Genomic DNA, 25,189 nt, shown 5'->3' on the forward strand with positions numbered 1-25,189 from the left:
CGAGGGTCGTATGTGTCCTTTTCTCAGACTCTCAGAAATATAAGCACGCATAGCGACCCTCTCAGGTTGGGAAAGATTGTATAAACGAGATTTAGGCAGCTTGGCACCTGGGATGAGATTAATAGGGCAATCGTACTCCCTGTGCGAGGGCAAATCCTGGACTCCACTCTCAGAGAAGACATCCGAAAATTCAGAGAGAAAAGGTGGTACAGTCTTAGTAGAAACCTCAGAAACAGATGTCGTGAGGCAATTCTCTCTGCAAAAGTCACTCCAACAATTTATTTGCCTCGCTTGCCAATCAATGGTGGGGTTATGTTTAGTGAGCCAGGGTAGCCCCAACACTAGAGGAGTAGGCAAACCGCTAAGGACGAAACATGACACATCCTCAACATGAGCATCACTCACAATTAAACGGATATTGTGAACTATGCCCTTTAATGATTTCTGAGAAAGTGGAGCGGAATCAATAGCAAAAACAGGAATATCCTTTCCCAAAGTGCATACCTGGAAACCATGAGTTATTGCAAATTGATTATCAATGAGATTGACAGCTGCTCCACTATCTACAAAAATCTCACAAAAAATGCTCTTGCTCTCTAGCGCCACCCTAGCAGGCAGGACAAAACGGGAACTACAAGCAAACGGAAAACCTTCAATTTCCGCCTCAACCCTGCCAATAGTAACATTTTTAAAAGATTTTTTCCTTTTTGTTTCTTTATTATTCCCAGAAAACTGCCTGAATCTCCTAGAGGGACAAACATTTGCCAAATGATTTATACCTCCACAACAAAAACAAACCCTCCCATGCGAGCTGAATCTTCTATTGTCAGAGGCAATCAACCCCAGCTGCATGGGCTCCTGCTCAGAAGGGGCTGAAAGCGACTGAGACCCCTGCGCACAGAATGAGACCGCTGCACTGTCCCGGGACTAAGTATGACAGGAAGGAGAGATCTCTCCTCTCTCTCTAAGACGCCTGTCAATACGAACGGCCTGAGACATAGAAGAGTCCAAGGAGATTGGCCTCTCATGAAAGGAAAATGCATCTTTCAATCCCTCTGAAAGACCATGGCAAAATTGACTTCGGAGTGCAGCATCATTCCAACCAGTATCAGCTGCCCATCTCCGAAATTCTGAGCAGTATATCTCTGCGGATTGTTTACCCTGGCATAACAGACGTAGTCTAGACTCAGCCAGAGCAATACGATCCGGATCATCATATATCTGACCCAGAGTTAAAAAGAATTCATCCACTGAACGGAGGGGCCGTGCCCCCTCCGGCAGCGAAAAGGCCCACGACTGAGCGTTACCCCTGAGCAGCGATATAATGATCCCCACCCTCCGTTCCTCATCACCAGAGGAATGGGGAAGAAGGCGAAAATGGAGTTTGCAAGCCTCTCTAAAACGCACAAAATTCTCACTACCCCCGGAGAACGTATCCGGGAGCGAGATCTTAGGCTCAGAACAAACTCCATGAACGCAAGCTGAACCGGTCACTTGAAACCGAGAAAAAGTCTCACGGAGATCAGCTACCTCCAATGAAAGACCCTGGAAGCGTTCAGCCAAAAGTGAAATCGGATCCATGCTTGAGACGGTTTTGGCGGCTTATAATGTCACGGATGGTGTACAGGAAACAAGACAATGCAATATAATCAATGACTCACTGGATCCACAACTAAGGAACAAAAGGGAGAGCCATGCATGGACCTGGCAGACTCTCCCTGACTGCTCAGCCTATGCGAACACCCCAAAGGTGAATGGTCGCATATCCACGTACCTCGACTATCTAACACCTGAAGACCCTACAATAGTGAGGGGACACGACCACCGGCTCCCTACACAGACACGGAGGGAGTCAGGGTCACCTGGATCCAGCAGACAGAAAATCACAAATACATATACAGCACTTATCTTGCAGACGACTGGGAACTAGGAACAGCAAGCACACACACTCCAGGAAGTTGTATAAGCCGCAACTTAATGCATTATGGGGAGGAATTTAAAGGGATGCAATCAGTCCAAACACATGACAGCTGAGAGAGGCCAACGAGATGATGAACTGAAAACCAAAACAAAGAAACTCAAGGAGGAAGTTCTGAAAGGTTTCTGTCAGAGCTTCTCAGCTGTCTGGTTGTGACACTGAACTAACAGAATCCTAGATCCTTATTATTCTGTTCGGGCCTGGATAACAAGAAATGTGGCCGTCATTACAGCCCCCTCAGGGACGTCGTCTATCTCTTCTATACTCTTGAGCAAGACTTCTACATACAGTCAGGTCCATAAATATTGGGACATTGACACAATTGTAACATTTTTGGCTCTATACACCACCACAATGGATTTGAAATGAACGAACAAGATGTGCTTTAACTGCAGACTGTCAGCTTAAATTTGAGGACATTTACATCCAAATCAGGTGAACGGTGTAGGAATTACAACAGTTTGCATATGTGCCTCCCACTTGTTAAGGGACCAAAAGTAATGGGACAATTGGCTTCTCAGCTGTTCCATGGCCAGGTGTGTGTTATTCCCTCATTATCCCAATTACAATGAGCAGATAAAAGGTCCAGAGATCATTTCAAGTGCGCTATTTGCATTTGGAATCTGTTGTTGTCAACTCTCAAGATGAGATCCAAAGAGCTGTCACTATCAGTGAAGCAAGCCATCATTAGGCTGAAAAAAACAAAACAAACCCATCAGAGATAGCAAAAACATTAGGCGTGGCCAAAACAACTGTTTGGGACATCCTTAAAAAGAAGGAACGCATTGGTGAGCTAAGCAACACCAAAAGATCCGGAAGACCACGGAAAACAACTGTGGTGGATGACCGAAGAATTCTTTCCCTGGTGAAGAAAACACCCTTCACAACAGTTGGCCAGATCAAGAACACTCTCCAGGAGGTAGGTGTATGTGTGTCAAAGTCAACAATCAAGAGAAGACTTCACCAGAGTGAATACAGAGGGTTCACCACAAGATGTAAACCATTGGTGAGCCTCAAAAACAGGAAGGCCAGATTAGAGTTTGCCAAACGACATCTAAAAAAGCCTTCACAGTTCTGGAACAACATCCTATGGACAGATGAGACCAAGATCAACTTGTACCAGAGTGATGGGAAAAGAAGAGTATGGAGAAGGAAAGGAACTGCTCATGATCCTAAGCATACCACCTCATCAGTGAAGCATGGTGGTGGTAGTGTCATGGCGTGGGCATGTATGTCTGCCAATGGAACTGGTTCTCTTTTTTTTATTGATGATGTGACTGCTGACAAAAGCAGCAGGATGAATTCTGAAGTGTTTTGGGCAATATTATCTGTTCATATTCAGCCAAATGCTTCAGAACTCATTGGACGGCGCTTCACAGTGCAGATGGACAATGACTGCAAAAGCAACCAAAGAGTTTTTTAAGGGAAAGAAGTGGAATGTTATGCAATGGCCAAGTCAATCACCTGAGCTGAATCCGATTGAGCATGCATTTCACTTGCTGAAGACAAAACTGAGGGGAAAATGTCCCAAGAACAAGCAGAAACTGAAGACAGTTGCAGTAGAGGCCTGGCAGAGCATCACCAGGGATGAAACCCAGCGTCTGGTGATGTCTATGCGTTCCAGACTTCAGGCTGTAATTGACTGCAAAGGATTTGCAACCAAGTATTAAAAAGGGAAAGTTTGATTTATATTTATTATTCTGTCCCATTACTTTTGGTCCCTTAACAAGTGGGAGGCGCATATGCAAACTGTTGTAATTCCTACACCGTTCACCTGATTTGGATGTAAATACCCTCAAATTAAAGCTGACAGTCTGCAGTGAAAGCACATCTTGTTCGTTTCATTTCAAATCCATTGTGGTGGTGTATAGAGCCAAAAAAGGTTAGAATTGTGTCGCTGTCCCAATATTTATGGACTTGACTGTAGTTCTGTGACAATATGGGAGCTGAATATCCCTGCCTTACGGTATATGCTATCCTTGAGTTTAGGAAAGCTGGGTGACATCCCATATGAGAGCCCTGCTGGCAGCCATATTGGTTTTCGGCCAAATTTCCTGAAAACAGATGTTTCTATTAAAAAGCCAAAAGGATTTTCAGCCACTTGACAAAATAGAAAGTTGAAGGAACAAATTTCTGCCTGTTTTAGTGTTTTTATTCTCTCTTAGCAAATTTTCACTGCTCAGTCTTAAAAAAAAAAGGGCCTTATGTATGGTAACTGGTGAGGTCAGGAGCTGATTGTGTTGCCTATAGCAACCAATCTTATAGCTGCTTTTATTTTCAAACCTAATTTGTATTGTTTGCTATGGGCAACATCACGTGTTTTTGTCTGCACTAGTTTGGCTGGAGAAAGGTCTTTGAGGCAAAAATATTGGCGAGGTCTAGGGTGTATTTCGGCCATTTTAAACTGAGTTTGTTACATATAAAATTGATTTTAAAGTAAGCGTATCGCTTACGGAAACTTATTTTGGAGGGGACAGACTCCCTTTAATGGTTTTAGCAAAACACAGCAAAGACCTTCCACTAAACACGCATGTGTACATACACCCTAATGTGGGTAAAAAGTGGGTGTTCTTTTGCGTTGTCAGGTAACTTTAGTCCTGACTACTTCTAGGGCTGGCAAAAGAGTATCTGATCCAAAGAGGAAGAGTCAAAATTGCACAAAAAGTTATCTTTTTTACGTCCAAGTTGCCAAAAGCTAAAAAAGTGGTTGTGATTTACCAGGAAGGGACATGACATGAAACTATTAGACCCATTTATTAATATTAATGCCAGAAAATGGTATACCTCCAAACCCTCCCAGATCTGACAGGACAGTGCCAGATTTCAGTGAGTGTCCTGCAGTCCTGGAAGGGCTGTGGCTTGTCCCGATTTCAACTGTATCTGCATCCCGAGGACGCAGATACAGTTTAATACAATGGAGAAGCAGGATGCCATCGGCTCCTGCTCCATCATTCCCTGGCCTGTGCTCTCTGAAACAGCCGGCATAATGAGATGACATCATTGCACCTGTTATACTGAACAGGAGAGAGCACAAGCCAGGGGATTGTGTGCTTCATTCATCAGGAAAATGGGGCTAGGTACTAATTTATTTTATTTAAACTACTAGGTGGCTCCACTACTGTAAGGGGGACACTAAGGGAGGGGGATCTACTATAACTGCAGCTCTAAGGGCGCAGCACTATTGTGAGGGGGCACTAAGGGGGCAGTACTACTGTAAGGTTGTCACAAAGGGGGCAGCAAAATTCTGATGGGGGCACTTAGGGGCAACACTATCATGAGGGAGCACTAAGGGTGTATGACTACTGTGAGGGAGCCCTAGGAAGGCAGCACTATTGTGATGCGGGCACTTAAGGTGCAGCAGTATTGTGAGAAGAAATAAGGGAGCAGCACAATAGTAATATTGGCACTAAGAGGGCATTACTATAGTAAGGAAGGCACTAAGAGAGCAGTACTAGAGTAACGGGGGCACTATTGTGATGGGGACACTTAGGGGCAGCACAATTGTGAGGGAGCACTAAGGAGGCAGCACTGCTGTAGGGGGGGCACTAGGAAGGCAGCACTATTGTGATGGGGGCACTTAGGGGACAGAAATATTGTAAGGGAGAATTAAGGGGACATCACTATAGTAAGGGCGGCACTAAGGGGGCAGCATTATAGTAAGTGGGGCATTAAGGGTTTATTCTTACTGTGATGGGGCACTTAGAGGGCATAACTAAAGTGAGAGGGCACTAACTGGACACTCTATTGTGTGGGGCACTAAGGCAACTGGGGAGGATTACTTAGTAACATAGTAAAATAAGGCTGAAAAAACATGTCCATCCACTTTAGCCTGTCATCCTGCAAAGTTGATCCAGAGGATGGCAAAAAAATGCATTAGGTAGAAGCCAATTTTCCTCATTTTAGGGGGAAAAATTCCTTCCTGACTCCAATGACACAGTCAGAATAACTCCCTGGATCAACGACCCATATCTAGTGACTATAACCTGTAATATTATTACACTCCAGAAACACATCCAGGCCCCTCTTGAATTCCTTTATTGTACTCACCATCACCACCTCCTCAGGCAGAGAGCTCCATAGTCTCACTGCTCTTACCGTAAAGAATCCTTTTCTATGTTTGTGTACAAACCTTCTTTCCTCCAGACGCAGAGGATGTCCCCTCATCACAGTCACAGTCCTGGGGATAAACAGATGATGGGAGAGATATGTAGCAGTATACTGTCCTCTGTAGTATATATATATATATATATATATATATATATATATAGTATATTGTCCTCTGTAAAAGATATATATTTATATATATATATACAGTATACTGTCATCTTTTGTGTTAATTACTTTACACATTTTAGTGTCATCAGCAAAAAATTGTATTTTACTGTGCAAGCCTTCTACAAGATCATTAATAAATATATTGAAGAGAATAGGGCCCAATACTGACCCCTGAGGTACCCCACTAGTGACAGTGACCCAATCTGAGTGTATACCGTTAATAACCACCCTCTGTTCTATCACTCAGCCAGTTACTTACCCACATGCAGACATTTTCTCCCAGTCCGAGTATTCTCATTTTATATACTAACATTTTATGCGGCACAGTTTCAAATGCTTTGGAGAAGTCAGGAAAGATATACGACATCCATTGACTCATCCCGGTCAAGTCTAGAACTTACCTCCTCATAGAAACTGATTAAATTAGTTTAACATGACCGATCCCTCATGAAGCCGTGTTGATATGGCGTTATTCGCTTATTTCGATTGAGATACTCCAGAATAGCATCTCTTAGAAAACCCTCAGATTACCCACGACAGATGTTGGACTTACCAGCCTATAAGTTCCGGGTTCTGTTTTTGACCCCATTTAGAAAATTGGCACCATATTTTCTAAGCGCCTTTTCTGTGGAACACCCCCTGTCAGTATAGTTCCTAAATATCAGAAATAAAGGTCTGTCTAATACATTAGTAGTGATGAGTGGCAGGGGCAATATTCGAGTTTGCGATATTTTGTGAATATATGTTTGAACATTCGTTATATATTCGCTAATTCGCAAATTCGCTATATTCGTTCACTGTTTTTTGAAATGCGAAAAATCGTTAACTAAAATTTGTATAATGCGCTTGCGCATAAAGGGCGTGGTCTGGTTTAGCAACCGGTTTCAACTACACAAAGTTTGTGGCGATAGGAAAAGATGGTTGGAAGCAACTTTCGAGACAGTGAGGAAGAATTCATGATCACTGTAAGTAATTTCACATTACTCCAGTGTATTTGATTACATTTCACATGCATGTCAGACCAATCGCTTTATATGCAGATACAGTCTTATACAATATTCGTGATTGCAAAAATCAGCACTTATCCGAATTTTTTTTACGCAATACATATAACTAACTTACCGCCAGTATTTGCTGGTTCATTTAGAGTTACCCAGGGTGCACCACGGGGAGGCGAACCAGCTGTACACCCCATACCGTACCGTCACTTCACTATCCGATTGCTCAGACCCCACACACATACAATCTCAATACAATCCGATCTTATAACGGTAACAGTAAATCTAATATTTACTCTTGCAAAAACTTAAATGCTTTTTACTGTTTTGTTGAGAACATTATTTTCAATACTTGTATTACCAAAAATTGGGATTATATACTTGCATCTTTATCCTGCAGCGCATGTTGGTGCGGGGCTATGACAGCACCCGGGTCTGAGCTGAAAAACAGGTCATAGTGAAGGCGCTCCGTTCCGAGCTGAAAAAAAAATACAAGATCAGGCACCCGAAGATGGCCATCCTAAAAAAATGGTCAGATCTTAAGAGGAGGAATATGGAGTGGATCAAAGAGATCCGGGACCAAAACTGCCCAGGTACAATGCTTTCATTACTTTTGTATCTATCACAAACACTCTGTAATGTATATATACAGTTATGCAAATAAGTATTTCATCCCTTCACAAATGATTACTTAGTACCTGGTGTGACACGTAGCAAATTATCCAATTACATCATACATCTCTACCTCGCTGTGAGTGTATGTATATATATATATATATATATATATATTTATACACACAGCGAGGTATTGATTTACCCAGAACTATGGAGACACCCTAAGACCTCTTGGTGTTAGAGGGAACTATTAATCATAATTTATGTGTGGAGTTTATAGGCCACATCTTTCTTATTCCCCATTAAAGTTGCATGGTTTGAATGTAGCAACACAACAAGAGTTAACTCTGTACTGAGACTCCCAATGAACGTGTTAGTTTATTTGTCCATTCCTTTTAGTGTGTTAGTGATGGGATTAAGATAGATGACTCTATAAGTAGCCGGTGTATAGGATTAGATCCCCCTATGGTACACTCAGGAGATAATCCCATCACATGGGTCTCCTCTCTCCCTATTGTTTCATCAAGACACTGGGGACGTGATGTCGGTTTGCATGCTGTTCATGTTTGATTGAGTTATGTTGATTGACGTCTTGAACTGTATGTATACTGAGTTGGTTTTAGGCAGTTCTTGATTTACTCTTCAACATTGGTGTTGCCTGATGATTGATGAGTTTTTTGCATTCTGTCCTCATATATTGGGTACGTCAAATTATTAGGCAGGTTTGGGCTGAGGACACTGGAATTCAGGTTCCAGCGGAGGGGAAGCTATTTTCTGACGGAGGTACCCAGTCGGGGTAGTAGGCAATCCTTCACAGTACGTTTCACACACACATAAATATATATATACGTGTGTGTGTATATATACATAAACTGCAATCATCATTCTGTATTCCAGTAAAAGGCCCCACCCATCATTACATTAGATACATCCCCCACTTAATTTGCATGGGATTATAGATTATATATAGATATATACACACCCCAGTAATTTAAGCTCATAAACCAATAATACAATCAGAAACCTCGACACATAGTATAAATGGTTAAATTAGGCCACGGCCAAAGTTATTAAAGAATAGTTTAACAAAAGAATAAATTCCATAAGACATATTTTTAACCACTGAATAGACCAGCCTTAAACTCTGAAAAAATACCATAGAAACATCTAGTCCGCTCACAAAATATTGGCAAGTGACTTTACCCCTCCTTCTAATAAAGTGACCGTGACAACAAGATCAACAGGGAGGGCGAGCGGGAAGCAGATCAAAATTCCGCTTGGCAGACAGCATAACGCTGGTATCCACTGCAATTATATACCCACCATAACACCACCCAATAACCCCTTATTCAATTTCTTAATTGTTGCTGGGGTCCCCTAAACTTCAATAACCCAGCAACAGTACACTATAGTACTACTTCCTGACCGATCCCCTGCTACCTCATCCTACCAATTAACTTACACGGATTGTATATTTTTAACAGTTTTTGGTGGTTAATTTACTGCCAAATCGAGCCTAAGCCACCATTAGGATAATCCTTATCCCATGCAGATCACTACATTTTGTAATTTCAGGATATTTTAAGTTGTTATGAGTTCTGAGTTGTGTGTCTAAATTCGGAAAATTGTGTGAATACAGGTGTTCCCCTTCCCTCGGGTCGCCACAGGACCTCCACTAAGGTTATGGAGGTGGTGGAGGTCTCCGCAGAGGAGGAGGAGGAGGCAGAGGAGCCAGACCCTCCCGGCCTGTGGTCCCCCCGCACCTGAAGTTGGCGAAGTAGTGGAGGTGGAGGCTGAACTAGTCGGACCCTCCCAGCAGCTGGATCCCCCCCACAGCTCATGATGAGGAGGAGGAGGATGTCACCAACCCCCGCCAGGAGGGTAAATATGTACACACAGCACTATAATTATGTATCCATGACATGTACATAAACATTAAAAGGGCCAACAATGAGGGGACAACACACACTACAGTAATAGAAAGCAAGTACACTGGACACTAACTTTGTAATCTACATAAAAACCATTAACTTATCAACTACATAACATTATACTCTACTGAACTATAATTAACTAACAAACTATATAATCATCATAAATATCATTAACGAATTGAGATGTAAATCTTCAGTGCTTTAAAAAATACACTACACAATGCATTAATTGACTCTTAAGCTGAATTGAAAGTTTGGCCTGATGAAGCGCAAGTTAGCACGAAACGGCCGTCGTTGCCAACTTCTTCTGTGTCGATCAACACCATATGCTCCTGCCTGAAGATTTTATTTATGAATGAATAAAGCATTGTTTTATCAACACCGGTGAGTGCAGCCTTTTCTACTGTTCTCCGTATGAATTGAAAGTAATTTCCTTTTTATTTTTATCCAGTAATCATTAAATAAAAATAAAAATTGCACAGCTCGAGAAGGAACACCAGAAAGCTATGAATGACTTAAGGGAGCATCATCAGCGCAAGATGATGAACTTCTCGCACAAGTTGAAGCAGCTGGAGGAGCATCACAAAAATGGGATGCAGGAGTCTGTGGACCTTGTTCACCAACTCAAACAAATGCCTTAGTTATATAAGTTTGTTTGATTTGTAAATACATCGTTTTCAAAATTAAAACGTGCAATTTCGTTTTTATCATATTGTTATATTTTTGTGTAATTTTAATTGATAAGGTTACAGTAAGGCCCCTTTAGTACAGGGCAAACTCATCAGGATCAGGACAGACAGGCACCAGCAGGTAATGGTAACGCAGGTAGTGGAGTATAAGGCCTACACATACGCATGATCAGGACAGGCAGCAGCAGGTACATGTTAATGGTTGAGTGTAAGGCCGACACATAGCTCGGCCTAATGCTGCAGGAACAGACAGCAGCAGGTTCTTTTTTTACAGCAGGAATGTGTTCCCAGGAATGGGCCCACACCCGACCAGTGCAATACCAGAAATAAACGTATACACCTCTGACAGCAGTGGGTTCTTTGTTTGCAGCAGGAATGTGTTCCCAGGAATGGGCCCCCACCATGCCGAGGCAACCCCAAAAATATACTTATACACCTCTGACAGCAGCATGTTCTTTGTTGGCAGCAGGAATGTGTTCCCATGCATACATATTGCAATATATTCCTTTGATAATTTTGTTTTTAAAGGATTTTTTAGATTGTAAAGCCCACAAGAAATTATAAAAAAAATAATATATATATATATATATATATAAATATACAGTACAGACCAAAAGTTTGGACACACCTTCTTATTCAAAGAGTTTTCTTTATTTTCATGACTATGAAGGCATCAAAACTATGAATTAACACATGTGGAATTATATGCATAACAAACAAGTGTGAAACAACTGAAAATATGTCATATTCTAGGTTCTTCAAAGTAGCCACCTTTTGCTTTGATTACTGCTTTGCACACTCTTGGCATTCTCTTGATGAGCTTCAAGAGGTAGTCCCCTGAAATGGTCTTCCAACAGTCTTGAAGGAGTTCCCAGAGATGCTTAGCACTTGTTGGCCCTTTTGCCTTCACTCTGCAGTCCAGCTCACCCCAAACCATCTCGATTGGGTTCAGGTCCGGTGACTGTGGAGGCCAGGTCATCTAGCGCAGCACCCCTTCATTCTCCTTCATGGTCAAATAGCCCTTACTTTCAAAGTTTTCTTAATTTTTCGGCTGACTGACTGACCTTCACTTCTTAAAGGGTTTCTATCACTTCGTTTCACCTATTTAGCTTTCAGACACTAGCGATCCGCTAGTGTCTGCTTTATCTAACCATCCTAATATAAGAGTTTATTGTCCTGCCGTTTAGCTAAAAAAATAACTTATATAGATATGCAAATGAGCCTCTAGGTGCTATGGGGGCGTCATTAGCACCTAGAGGCTCCGTCTACCTTAACAAACTGCCGCCGCCCAGCGCGTCCCTCCAGCCCGCCCATCTCCAGCTGAAGCGATCCTCTCCGTGCGCGTCTCTGTTCTGCGCATGCGCAGTGAATGTCTGATCGCTTCCCTGCTCAGACATCTCCACTGCGCCTGCGCCGATGACGTCATAGTGCTCCGAGGAACAGGCGCAGTGGAGATGTCTGAGCAGGGAAGCGATCAGACATTCACTGCGCATGCGCCGAATACGAGGAGCATCGCATTCCGGAGGAGATGGGCGGGCTGGAGGGACGCGCTGGGCGGCGGCAGTTTGTTAAGGTAGACGGAGCCTCTAGGTGCTAATGACGCCCCCATAGCACCTAGAGGCTCATTTGCATATCTATATAAGTTATTTTTTTAGCTAAACGGCAGGACAATAAGCTCTTATATTATGATGGTTAGATAAAGCAGACACTAGCGGATCGCTAGTGTCTGAAAGCTAAATAGGTGAAACGAAGTGATAGAAACCCTTTAAAGTAATGATGGCGACTCGTTTTTCTTTACTTAGCTGCTTTTTTCTTGCCATAATACAAATTCTAACAGTCTCTTCAGTAGGACTATCAGCTGTGTATCCACCTGACTTCTCCTCAACGCCACTGATGGTCCCAACCCCATTTATAAGGCAAGAAATCCCACTTATTAAACCTGACAGGGCACACCTGTGAAGTGAAAACCATTTCAGGGGACTACCTCTTGAAGCTCATCAAGAGAATGCCAAGAGTGTGCAAAGCAGTAATCAAAGCAAAAGGTGGCTACTTTGAAGAACCTAGAATATGACATATTTTCAGTTGTTTCACACTTGTTTGTTATGTATATAATTCCACATGTGTTAATTCATAGTTTTGATGCCTTCAGTGTGAATCTACAATTTTCATAGTCATGAAAATAAAGAAAACTGTTTGAATGAGAAGGGGTGTCCAAACTTTTGGTCTGTACTGTATATATATATATATATATATATATATATATATAAACACATGACACGGCACAGCCTCAAGAAAATGTGCGTTTATTAAACCAAAAGCGACGTTTCAGTCCACACAATGAGACCTTTCCCAAGCAGTGACAAAAGTGAATGGTGCCAAGTACAAATACAAACTCAGGTGATTATGTAATCTAAACTATTAATAATTGAATTAGATTTAATGTGTTTGATTCGTATTGTGTCTAAACATAAAAAAAAATAAAAAAATAAAATAAAAATATCTTACTTTAAAATATCAGGTGTACCGATTAAAAACATAATGAAGGGGCCAAGAACTAACCAGCATGGATCAAATATAGCGTCCCGTTTAGTTAACTGCGCATCTTGGCGCATTGCTTCAGCATCACATAAAGAAAAATGTGATGCAATCATGTGATCGCATTGACGGAGGAACACACACAGGCCGTGAGTGTCTATAGACATGATAACAGATCACGTGTTTACACCTGAAATTGAACGCAAGCTTAGCCACAAGCGCATCCTGTCTATTCGGTCACATAATAGCAACCATGGAAAGGAGTAGACTAACTCCCAAAATGGTGACCTGGCTATATTAATATTAGATATACCACAGTTTCTGAAAATGCAAATGTGATCGCACACTACATCCAGCACTCTGCCCTCCATGCTGGATGAGACATTGGTGTACATTTTGGCCAAAGCGTAATAAGCCACTCACCGCGTCAAGGTCGTCTCATTTGAGTGGTCCCTAACTCTTGTTCCTACCTGTTTATGGGCCATGACAGCCACATAAAGTCCAGGGAATGCAGGTCAGCATGCAAGCCAAGTACACTCTGCTTTTAACCCCGTCCGGTGCCATTACAGCTTTCATCGGATCCAGGGATGCAAGTACCAACATGCATACTGAGCCCGCCATATACTTCTCCTGGAGCCAAATGGCTAATGGTAGGTTCTTTATAAGCAGACTCAGTTTTATACTGACTTTAAAACCAGCCTCCAGGACAGATTGACTGGTCAGGTGTGCTTGACTCAAAGGAGATCGCCACGCCTCCAATATATGCTACAAAGAAAAAATGTGGGGGGTTGAGCCCGCACAACCTGCCTGTAGGTGCAGATCACTATGGCGAAATACATATACAAATGGAAAATGCAAATGTGATCGCACACTACATCCAGCACTCTGCCCTCCATGCTGGATGAGACATTGGTGTACATTTTGGCCAAAGCGTAATAAGCCACTCACCGCGTCAAGGTCGTCTCATTTGAGTGGTCCCTAACTCTTGTTCCTACCTGTTTATGGGCCATGACAGCCACATAAAGTCCAGGGAATGCAGGTCAGCATGCAAGCCAAGTACACTCTGCTTTTAACCCCGTCCGGTGCCATTACAGCTTTCATAGGATCCAGGGATGCAAGTACCAACATGCATGCTGAGCCCGCCATATACTTCTCCTGGAGCCAAATGGCTAATGGTAGGTTCTTTATAAGCAGACTCAGTTTTATACTGACTTTAAAACCAGCCTCCAGGACAGATTGACTGGTCAGGTGTGCTTGACTCAAAGGAGATCGCCACGCCTCCAATATATGCTACAAAGAAAAAATGTGGGGGGTTGAGCCCGCACAACCTGCCTGTAGGTGCAGATCACTATGGCGAAATACATATACAAACGGAAAATGCATATGTATTTCAGATGAGTATACACAGTATACACAGATGAGTATAACGCCAGTCACACCCAACCATGTGGAGAGGTCAACACGGAAGTCAGGCATCCTGTTCAGGACGACAGACAACACCATGTTCAAACCTATATCCTGATTTAAACAAAACAGAAAGTAAAATGATGAAACGTTATCAGGTTTCTCAATCAGTCCTGTACAATATTAACTACACAAGACCTTTTGACAAGGGAAGCCCACATGCGGTCCCCACAAAATTTTTATAAGAACCACACCAGGACCGCCCAAAACCCAAGAAAAGTTAAATTATAACATAGAAAAAGAAATAAATGAAAAGAACATCTTTTAGTGAATGAAGCGTAACACCGCATGATTTTATTTTATTTAAGCTAATCTTTATATGTATATAAGTCTTGAGAATATATGATAAACAGAGCATATGCGCAAAAATGGAGCATGCACACCAGTTTAAGAGAATTCTAATACCGGATGGTTGATAAAGTCCAAGGGCGAATAAGTGGTCCATGCTGGCTGTCCTCAGCACTATCAGGACACACTGCAGCAGCATATAATTGGGTAAGGGTATATTATAAGGCCTACACCTAGCTCAACTAAACTCAGCAGGAGCAGGACACACTGCATGAGGTAAATGGTAAAGCTGGTAAAGATGGGCCTAACTGAGCATAAAAAGAACTGACAACAGCATGTAAATGGTAGCGCTGTAGTGTAAGGCATACACATAGATGGGCCTAACTGAGCATGAAAAGAACTGACAAAAGCAAGTAAACGGCCATCGGCGGGACTCATCCGTCCTCTTCCCTTCAGAGCACAGAAGCCAGTGATGAGCCAGCTTGGCTTGGCCCGGGTCTGGTAGTGTCCCCAGCTTTGCCGCCGGAGCCCAGCGTGCGTGCGCCGCCGATCGTGTATGGGTGGGGAGAGCGGCGGTACCCATGCCTTATCACAGACAAAAGGAGGATGAGAGAGCCGCTGCTAAACACCGCCACTCTGACTGCCCTCTGGCTTGGAGAAATCAGCACATGGCGAGGCTAGCTGCGTTACCGCAGTGTTCTGCTACAGACTCGATGTGCTTGATACGGAAACTGAGAGCAGACTGGTGCGGGCGGCTGTGTGACGATTGGTATCTGAGAGATCTATTTTCCAGTATGGTTTATGTATCGAGCGCAGAGACCTGACAGAGGGGACTATAAGGTACACAATACTAGGGCTGAAAAAAATTAATCAATAGACTAGAGTAATTAAACTAAAAAAGACAATGTGGTCAAGTTCCCTTGCCATTTAATATAGACTGTTCCTAATTTGTTATACACTAATTTTATATTGCCTGTTAATGTATAAACACCTGATTTAAAAAATTTTTTTATATATAAATGCATCAATAAATTAATTTTATAAATTCGAAATACAAGATACAAATAAATTAATCGATATAGAAATAAATCAATACATTAAAAAACAATCATTCAATAAATAATTTAATTAATCTCCATATATATGATTACATAAATTCATTAATACAGAAATATGACAATAAATTAATAAATAAATTTTATATATTACAAATTTTCTATTTATTTAAATTAATACATTATACATGATTAAAAAAATTCATTAAAATAGAAATATATCAATAAATAAATAGATTTATTACAAAATTAAACCATAAATAAATCAATCAATCTAGAAATACATGATTCAATAAAATAATAAATATAGAAATATGTAAATACATTAAATCATAAATACATAAAAAATAATCTTCATTAAATAAATAAATAAAAAATTATATACATCAATAAATACATTAAAAAAGTTAAAAAACAATGCAGTTTTGAAGGGAGAGACTAGGAGAGGGATGGACAAGGGATCCTTCAGCGCCCTGAACCAACAGCGGGGGCCAAGAAATCGCCGCCGATCCAGGACTGGTTCATTTTGATAAATGTTAGTCTGTCCACGGAGTCAGTGGACAGACGGGTCCGCTTGTCGGTGACCACCCCACCTGCCGCGCTGAATGTCCGCTTAGACAGTACGCTGGAGGAGGTGTAACTCCAGCGCATACTGAGAGAGCTCACGGCAGGTGTCCAGCCTGGCAACCCAGTACTCCATGGGGTCGTCGGTGCTCATGCTGTCGGAAGCACCAACTGACCCCATGTAGTCTGCCACCATGCAGGCCAACTGCTGGTGGTGACTGCTGCTGCTGCTGCTACTACTGGGTCGCGCAGACTAGTAGGACACCTGCTCGGCTGGTGCTGCTGGGGCCAGCCTCCTGCTGGGTGAGATGGGCGAGGAGAACTGGGGCGTGAGGCTGAGGGTTTGCCTGCTCCAGTTGGTTGATCAGACAGGCCCGCAGTTGATTCATCTGGGCCTCCCTCCGGCTGGCTGAGATGAACAGCTCCAGTTTCCCCTAGTAGCGAGAGTCTAAAAGGATGGACAACCAATAATCATCCCTCTCCTTAGTTTTCATGATCCGTGGGTACCTCCTGAGGCATCGCAGCATGTGGACAGCCATGTGGAAGAGGACAGCCCGCTGTGACTCTTCATGGCTGCCCGGGACCATGACCTCTTGGTCCTCCTGCTGCTGTTGCTGCTGCTCCCGGTGGGAGCTGCCCCAACCCTGGACTAACGGTGCCCCCAGCGCCGGCTCTGCCTCTTAACCAGGCCCAGACTCCTGGACTTTCTCAAACTCGGCAAAAAATTCCTCCTCCTCCTCCCCGTCCTGGGCCTGGTCTTGGTGGAGCAGTGTTGCCTCTTCTTGCTCCACCAACGCACTCTCCGCAGTCTCGAGCAGGCGATCTAGTGTCCTGTCCAGCAGGAACACTATGGGGAGCACGTCATTGAGGCCGACATGCTCCTGGCTAAATCATCCCATTGCATTGTCTATTTTATGTAACATTTTTCAGATGCAGATTTTTTTTAATTGTAAAATTGTACAGAAACCTGATCAAACCCTTAGCAAGAAATGGCAGGGCTCCTGTTATGCTTCACATATAACACATCCCAAAGAACCCCCACCCCACCCCAGGAAGGAGTCTCTCCATGATCAGCGGATTAAGTTGTGAAAAGAAGTTCTCCAGACCAAACTGTATTCTGTATATGAACACGAGTCTAAAATATTTGAATTGGTGAAAACATTCAACCATCTGTGCCAAGGATAGTAGCAATACAAAGAGGATTACCATGGCATGTATGTGTCAGCACCATGGACAGCGGAGAGGATTGCAATCTATGTACCTGAGAACATTGCATGATATTGTTACACAAGCAATGATGATTCCCTGTAGCCATACAAGCGCACACCATCCCCAATCTAGACTTTAGCACAATTAGGAATTATTGCATTTTGTTAAATAATCGACAAATGCAAAACGGAGCATCTTTGCAACATATCCTCATGATGTTTCTTTGCTGTATTAACTTCTTTTTCGGTCTTGTTCACGAATGATAAGGGTAATTAGAAGCAGGATAATTGTTGCTGACGGATCTTATTAGGATAATAATTCTAATTATGACTTGTGTGAGGCATTAGGGTAGCTAGACCTTTTAGTGATTTGGAAACGGGAGATGATTGCCTACTCAAAGTAATATATGGAGGCATGGGTTTTCTTCTATGGGCACATCAGTTACAGTTTCAATTACTAAGCCAGTCTAGAAATATGTCGACCTCCAAAATTGCTTCATGGGCCTAAAGGCTTGTGGAACAAATTATGTTAAAGGGCTTCTGTCCCTCCACTAAACAATTTTTATTTTTTTTGTACTTATAATCCCTATCCTGCCATATTGCCATACATTATGTTATTAATCATTTTCGTTCAGTAGATTTAGCAAAAAACTTACTTTTATGATATGCTAATTACCTTTCTACCAGCAAGTAGGGCGTCTACTTGCTGGTAGCAGCAGCAGAAAAACGCCCCCTCCTTCTGTTGATTGACAGGCCCAGCTGCGATCTCCTCTTCCGACTGGCCCTGTCAGCATTTCAAAAATCGCGCGCCTGTGTTGATTTGGCGCAGGCGCTCTTCTCTTTCGGTGATGTCATCGGCAAGGCGCACTGAGGGAGTGCTGAGGAGGCGAGCCTCCTTATCTCAGAGCGCCTGTGCCGAATCAACACAGGCGCGAGATTTTTATATACTATGGCAGGGTACATAGGCCACTAGGCCTGAAGTCTATCAGAGGATTTATTAAACATGATGGCATTGCATTGACATCATTGTGACCACCTGCACTGGGGCCCAGGCACATCAGGTCACAGACCTCTTCCAGCCTCATCACAGATGGTGAAATGAAACCACAGTCAGGGGAGTGTGTGATTTTTAAAAAACATTTTTTTCCCTCTTTGGTTTAGCATGCTATAAGGGCACTATATAGGGGCATAATTACTACTGGGGCAACTACAGGAGTGCCTTATAATTTATAAGCACTTCCTACTAGAGGCACTATGGGACGGGGCCTTATTACTAATGGGGCTACTATATCATTACTCGTAAATTCTGAAAAGCCCATGGAGGGAGAACTGCAGCGACAGGCATATTTTTTACATTGTCACACCTCTAAATCCCCAATATCACCCACCCCCCCTTGTTCCCGCAGTAGTTATTCCCCCTTAGTTCCTCCATACAGTAGTTATGACCCCTTACTGTCCCCACAAAAAGTAGTTATTCCTCTGTATTGCCCATCACACAGCAGTCATGCACCCTTAGTGTCACCACACAGTATTTATGCCCCTTTTGTGCCCCCTTCACAGTAGAATGTTCCCTTAATACCCCCACCTCAAATAGCAGAATAATTTAATCAAATCACATCCCTATTTTGCACATCTAAAATAGGGATTTGATTTGATTAAATTATTCTGCTATTTGAGGTGACACCTAGAGGCAGCTCCGCCCCTAGGGGGCGGCCCCCAGGTGCATCTTTTGGCATTTTTTGTTTCTTACCTATAAATATCCATTTGTGTATTGCATTCATTGTAATATTATGAAACCTGATGAAGGGGAAGTTTTAATCCCCGAAACGCGTTGTTTCCAATAAAGAAGAAGAATTTATTCCATTGAGACTGTCTCCATTGTGGACTTGCGCCGAAGCAGAACCTCCTTTCTTTTATTATTACTATTGGGGGCACTACAGGAGGTTTACTTACTACTGGGAGCACTATGGAGAGCTTTATTACTACTGGGGGCTTATTACTATGGGGCAGAGCTTAACAGGCTTACAGGGTGGAGCTTAGTAGTGCAATGGGATGGAGTTTGGCAGTGTGACAGGAACTGCCAGACGTAAGTTTGCTTGGTGCCACAGAAATGCCAACCCCCCTATCCCAGCCCCAAGGCAAAGGGCGGAGATAATCAGTTGGCAATCACATTACTTCATCTACAGGACACAACCAGCACTCTGCCAATCTTCTCAGTCACCTTTTTCCCCCTTTGGGTACAAGATTAAAAGGGTTATCCTGTGAAAGTATTACTATGAAATAGGCTATTTAAAAAAAATTAAAAAAATATTACAATATCCATGCAATAAAATTATTGTCTAATTTATGATACACTTCATACATCAGTAAGATATAAGATTAGTATTTTTGCTGGTGAGTGGTGCTGACCGCTCGTCTTCCGGTAAAATAATGCTAGATGTTTTATTGTAGACGAGATGAACATTTGTATACAAGTGTTTCCCTTTTGTATGAACCTTTGCCAGCTATCTTCCTGACTCCTACCTCTGCTCTATACTGCTCGGAAAAACAGATTTTTTCCATTTAAGAGTCATTAAAACGTCACAGCGCTTGTGTTCACCAACTTTTAATTATCTGGTCGTAAGTCAAACATGCAGCAATGCTCTTCTCCTCTACTCCGAGAGATGTAAGCAATTGGAAGGAAGATTACACCAGGGTTTCAACACAGTAAATGCTACTTATTACAGACCGCACCGTCTTCCTGACCAAAATTAAAGGGGTTGTCCCACAAACATATTCTAGATTTTTCAAATCAGCACCTGGACCTGAATACTTTTTTGATTGCATGTCATTAAAAATTTAGCGGGTCATTTATTAAACAGAAGTATGACTAAATTAGGGGTATTTCAGGCGCAGATTGCAAAATCCATGTGAGGTACAGGGCTGGTTGTAGATTTGTTAGAAAGAGAGGTGAACGCATTGCACCTGCACTGAATCCGAACCCATTCACTTCAATGGGGCTGTGCAGATGAGCAGTGATTTTCACGCATGACTTGTGCGTTGCGTGAAAATCGCAGCATGTTATATATTCTGCGTTTTTCACGCAACGCAGGGGCTGAATGGGGCTGCGGGAAAATCGCAAGCATCCGCAAGCAAGTGCGGATGCGGTGAGATTTTAACGCATGGTTGCTAGGAGATGATAGGGATGAGCAACCCCGGACCCCATTAAAGAAAATTCACTGTATTATTATCCCTTATACCATGGTTATAATAATAATAGCATTCTTAATACAGAATGCTTACTAAAATGTCGATTTTCATTCAGCAGGACCTGCGCTGACGTCATCGTGCTCACCACATCATCAAAGGTCCTTTTGCAGGTCCTGAAAGAAGACGATGCCAGCTGCGCGATCAAGTGGATGAGTGAGTTAAATTTTTTTTTTTTAACCCCTAAATTAACATTTTAGTAAGCATTCTGTATTAAGAATGCTATGATTTTCCCTTATAACCATGTTATAAGGGAAAATAATAAAATCTACAGAATACCTACCCCAAACCCAAACTTCAGTGAAAAAGTCCGGATTCGGGTCTGGGTAGCACATTCAGTTTTTTATCACGCGTGTGCAAAACGCATTGCACTCGCGCAATAAAAACTGAACAACGCAATGCAATCACAGTCAAAACTGACTGAAATTGTGTGCGCGGGCGTCCCGGAGAAAATCCGGGACGCCCGTGTGAAAGAGGCCTAACTGTTTTCTAAATTTGAATCTCTCTGCTTTTAAGACAGATAGTGATGCCTCATAAAATATTCATTAAATAACATTCCCCATATGTCTACTTTATGTTGGCATCATTTTGGTAATGTCATTTTATTCTTTTAGGACGTTAGAAGGTTTAGAATTTTATAAGCAATTTTTTAAATTTTTAGGAAAATTTCCAGTCATCTTTTTTAAGGACCAGTTCAGTTCTGAAGTCACTTTGTGGGTCTTACATAATAGAACCAACCCAATAAATGACCCCACTTTAGAAATAACACCCCTCAAACTATTCAAAACAGCTTTTAGAAATGTTGTTAACCCTTAGGTATTACATAGGAATTAAAGCAAAATAGAGGTGAAATTTCAAAATTTCACTTTTTTTGCAGATTTTCCATTTTAATAAATTTTTTCCTGGAACACAGCAAGGGATAACCACAAAACAAACCTCAATATTTATTACCCTGTTTCTGCAGTTTGCAGAAACACCCCATTTGTGGTCGTATACCGCTGTTTGGGCACACGACAGGGCACAGATGGCAAGGAGCGCCATATGGTTTTTGGAGGGCAGATTTAGCTGGAATGGTCTTTTGGCACCATGCTGCATTTGAAGAGACCCTGAGGTTCCCTCACAGTCAAAACCCCAAAAAGTGACCACATTTTGTAAACTACACCACCCAAGGAATTTTTAAGTGTAGCAAGCGCTTCACTCAACAGGTGTTTCATAGAATTTTTAATACTTGGGTGTGAAAATGAAAAAGTTAATTTTTTTATTTTACAAGAAAATGGTGCTTTAGGCCCAAACTTTCTTTTTCACAAAAGATAACAGGAGACTATCCCCCCACAATTTCCTACCTACTTTCTCCTGAATACAGTAACACCCCAATTGTGGTCGTAAACCGTTATTTGGGGATACGCCAGGGCTCAGAAGGGAAGGAGCGGCATCTGGATTTCCTACATGGAATTTTGTAAGAGCTTGTCAGGGTTTGTAAGAGCAATAACTTTTTTTATTTTTTGTTGAATGAGCTACGTGAGGGCTTATTTTATGTGGAACAAGCTGTAGTTTTTATTGGCACCATTTGGGGTACAGTTGGCTTTCTGGTTGCATTTTATTAACTTTTTTGGGAGGTGAAGTCACAAAAAAAACTTTTTTATACCGTCTACTTGATGGGGTAGATCATGTGATATTTTTTATAGATCCTGTCATTATGGACGCCACGATACCAAATATGTCTTTTTTTTTTTTTTTACGTTTTACACAATAAAACATTTTTAGAAAAAAAAATCATGTTTTTGTGTTGGCATTTTATTTTTTATTTTTATGGCTATAGTCTTGTGTGAGGGGTTGTTTTTTGTGGGACGTACAACTTTTTGATTGATTGATATGTTTTTTGTGAGGTGAGGTGACTAAAAAAAGCTGTTTTGGCATAATTTTTATTAGTTTTTTTTTACACCGTTCACTTGATGGAGTATATCATGTGATAGTTTTATAGAGCCAATTGTTACGGATGCGTCGATACAAAATATGTCAATTTTTTATTAATTTCTTTTACGTTTTTCACAATAAGAGCATTTTTAGAAAAAAAAATCATGTTTTTGTCTTGCAATTTTCTTAGAGCCATATTATTTTTTTTTCTGGCTATGGTCTTGTGTTGGGGCTCTTTATTGTGGGATGAGGTGATGTTTTTATTGCTACCATTTTGGGGCACATACGACTTTTTGATTGATTAAAATTATGTTTTTTGGGAGGTGAGCTAACTAAAAAAATCTGTTTTGGTGTGATGTTTATTGTTTTTGTTTTTACGGTGTTCACCTGATGGGGTAGATCATATGATATTATTATAGAGCTGGTCATTGCAGACGCGGTGATACCAAATATGTCTATTTTTTATTCTTATTTTTTTTTACATTTTTTAAATAACTGATTTAGGGGAAGGGGGGGGGGGGAATTTGTGTTTTTCTGTGTCCCCCATAAGGTCATACAAGACATTTAACTTCTTTTCTTTTTTTTTTTTACTATTGATTACTCCTGTAACTGGGGCTGACATAGTAGAGAGGCTGTACAGCATAATACAGTGCTGTACAGCCTCAGTGCAGGGCTGATAGAGGTCTATGGAAGAGTCAGCTCCTGCACTCCCCCGACCCCGGCGGTCACATGACCACCGGTTTGGGACAGGAAGTGGCATAGCGCTTCCTGATCAGTATACACAGCGCTCATTGAGTGCTGTGTATACATCGATCTAGAAGGCAGGGAAACAAATAAACAGTCCCTGCCTTCTCTCTGGGGTGTCCTGCTGTCACTGACAGTGGGCCCCCCGCTCGGCAGCTGCACGATTAGTGTGCAGCTACCATCTCTGAAAGGACGTTCCAGAACGTCTATTCAGAGATAAACTGACCACCCAAGGACGTTTATAGTCAATGGGCGGTAGGGAAGTGGTTAAGATCTATTGTTTGCACCAACTGTGGGGTTGAGGAGCAAACTATACAGGGCCAAAGTGCGTGTCAGCTAAGGAGTCTCAAAGGTGATCTCTTTCCACAACAGTAAAGGGCCTTTTAAACGGGCCACTTAGCAGCCAAAAGGAACATTTGTTCTATGGGATCTCCACCCTCCCAAACACTTCCCCTCAGCTTTTTCATTGGTGGCAGTGGCCGACCACGTCACAGTGGGAAGGGAGGGACGCCCTCCTTCCTTCTCTACTGTTTGGCCGCTGCTGACTACATGGCGTGCGCTGTGCTCTGTTTGCGCCACATTCTCTGAAAGGGGCAATCACGCAGCTTAGTATCATAAAACGAGTAATACTGGTATCGAACCAAACCAGGTATCAAAGAATCAAAAAAGAATTGAGACTTCAATACCCAGTACAACCCAAGACTGGACAAGGAAATGGTCCGCATTAAAATTGTAGTGGTAGGGGGGTTAGTAGGGTTAGTAGTCTTACTTTTATATTTTTAACAGATTCTACACTTTTCTAAAAATAAAAAAAGTTATCTTTTTAAGGGGTTGTCCAGCTTTTTTGACTTTTTAATGTCAGCCCCAGTTTGCTTTAGCTGTTGAATAAATCCATACTCACCTGCTCCCTGCTACTCATTTCTGGCTCCCTGGCTCTCTCAGGTGGTGTTCTGGTCTTTGTTCTGTAAACTTCTGGACGCACTTCTGGAGAAATCTGTCTCACCTGGTCCACACTGCTTAGAAACTGAACATTTGGTCTCCAACTGTCATCTTCTGCATGGATGGGCTCACGTGTGCTACTGAAGCCAATGACTGGCCTCAGTGTGACTTGTCCATAAGCAGCACGTGACCCAGCAGTGACATGCCACTTGGGATACATCACTGCTGAGACGGCACTCTTCACACCATCCATAGGGAAGTTGACAGTCGGGAAAATGAAATTCAGTGAAGACAGCCTGGAAGCCGAAACCAAGCAGCAGGGACCATGTAAGTATGGATTTGTCACCATGTTCTGCTGAGTGGGACAGGCTAAAAAACCCTGAAAACCCCATTAAGTCTACCGTAAAGTGTAATATGGATGATGCTCTGCAGAGGTCAGGAGTGAGCTGATAAGCTATTATATCACTTAATGTGAATGGTGGATTCTGTGTTATTTATACAGAGGTGTTACTTGTCATTGTAATTCTGCCTGTAGTGATAATGATAATGGCTACTGAAAAATTACCTGTACAGAACAGGAAATCATCACCTATTATTAGGCCTAGTTGCCAGTGTGAAAATTGCAGGATTATATATATTGTTAAATATAGAATAGGATAATAAAAAGTGACTGCTACCCTTGCACAACCACACATCTTCTGTCTTGTCTGCTAGGTCTCATACGATGCTGCTACTGCTGCCAC

Source organism: Bufo bufo, chromosome 4 (genome assembly GCF_905171765.1).
Source record: "Bufo bufo chromosome 4, aBufBuf1.1, whole genome shotgun sequence".
Taxonomy (NCBI): domain Eukaryota; kingdom Metazoa; phylum Chordata; class Amphibia; order Anura; family Bufonidae; genus Bufo; species Bufo bufo.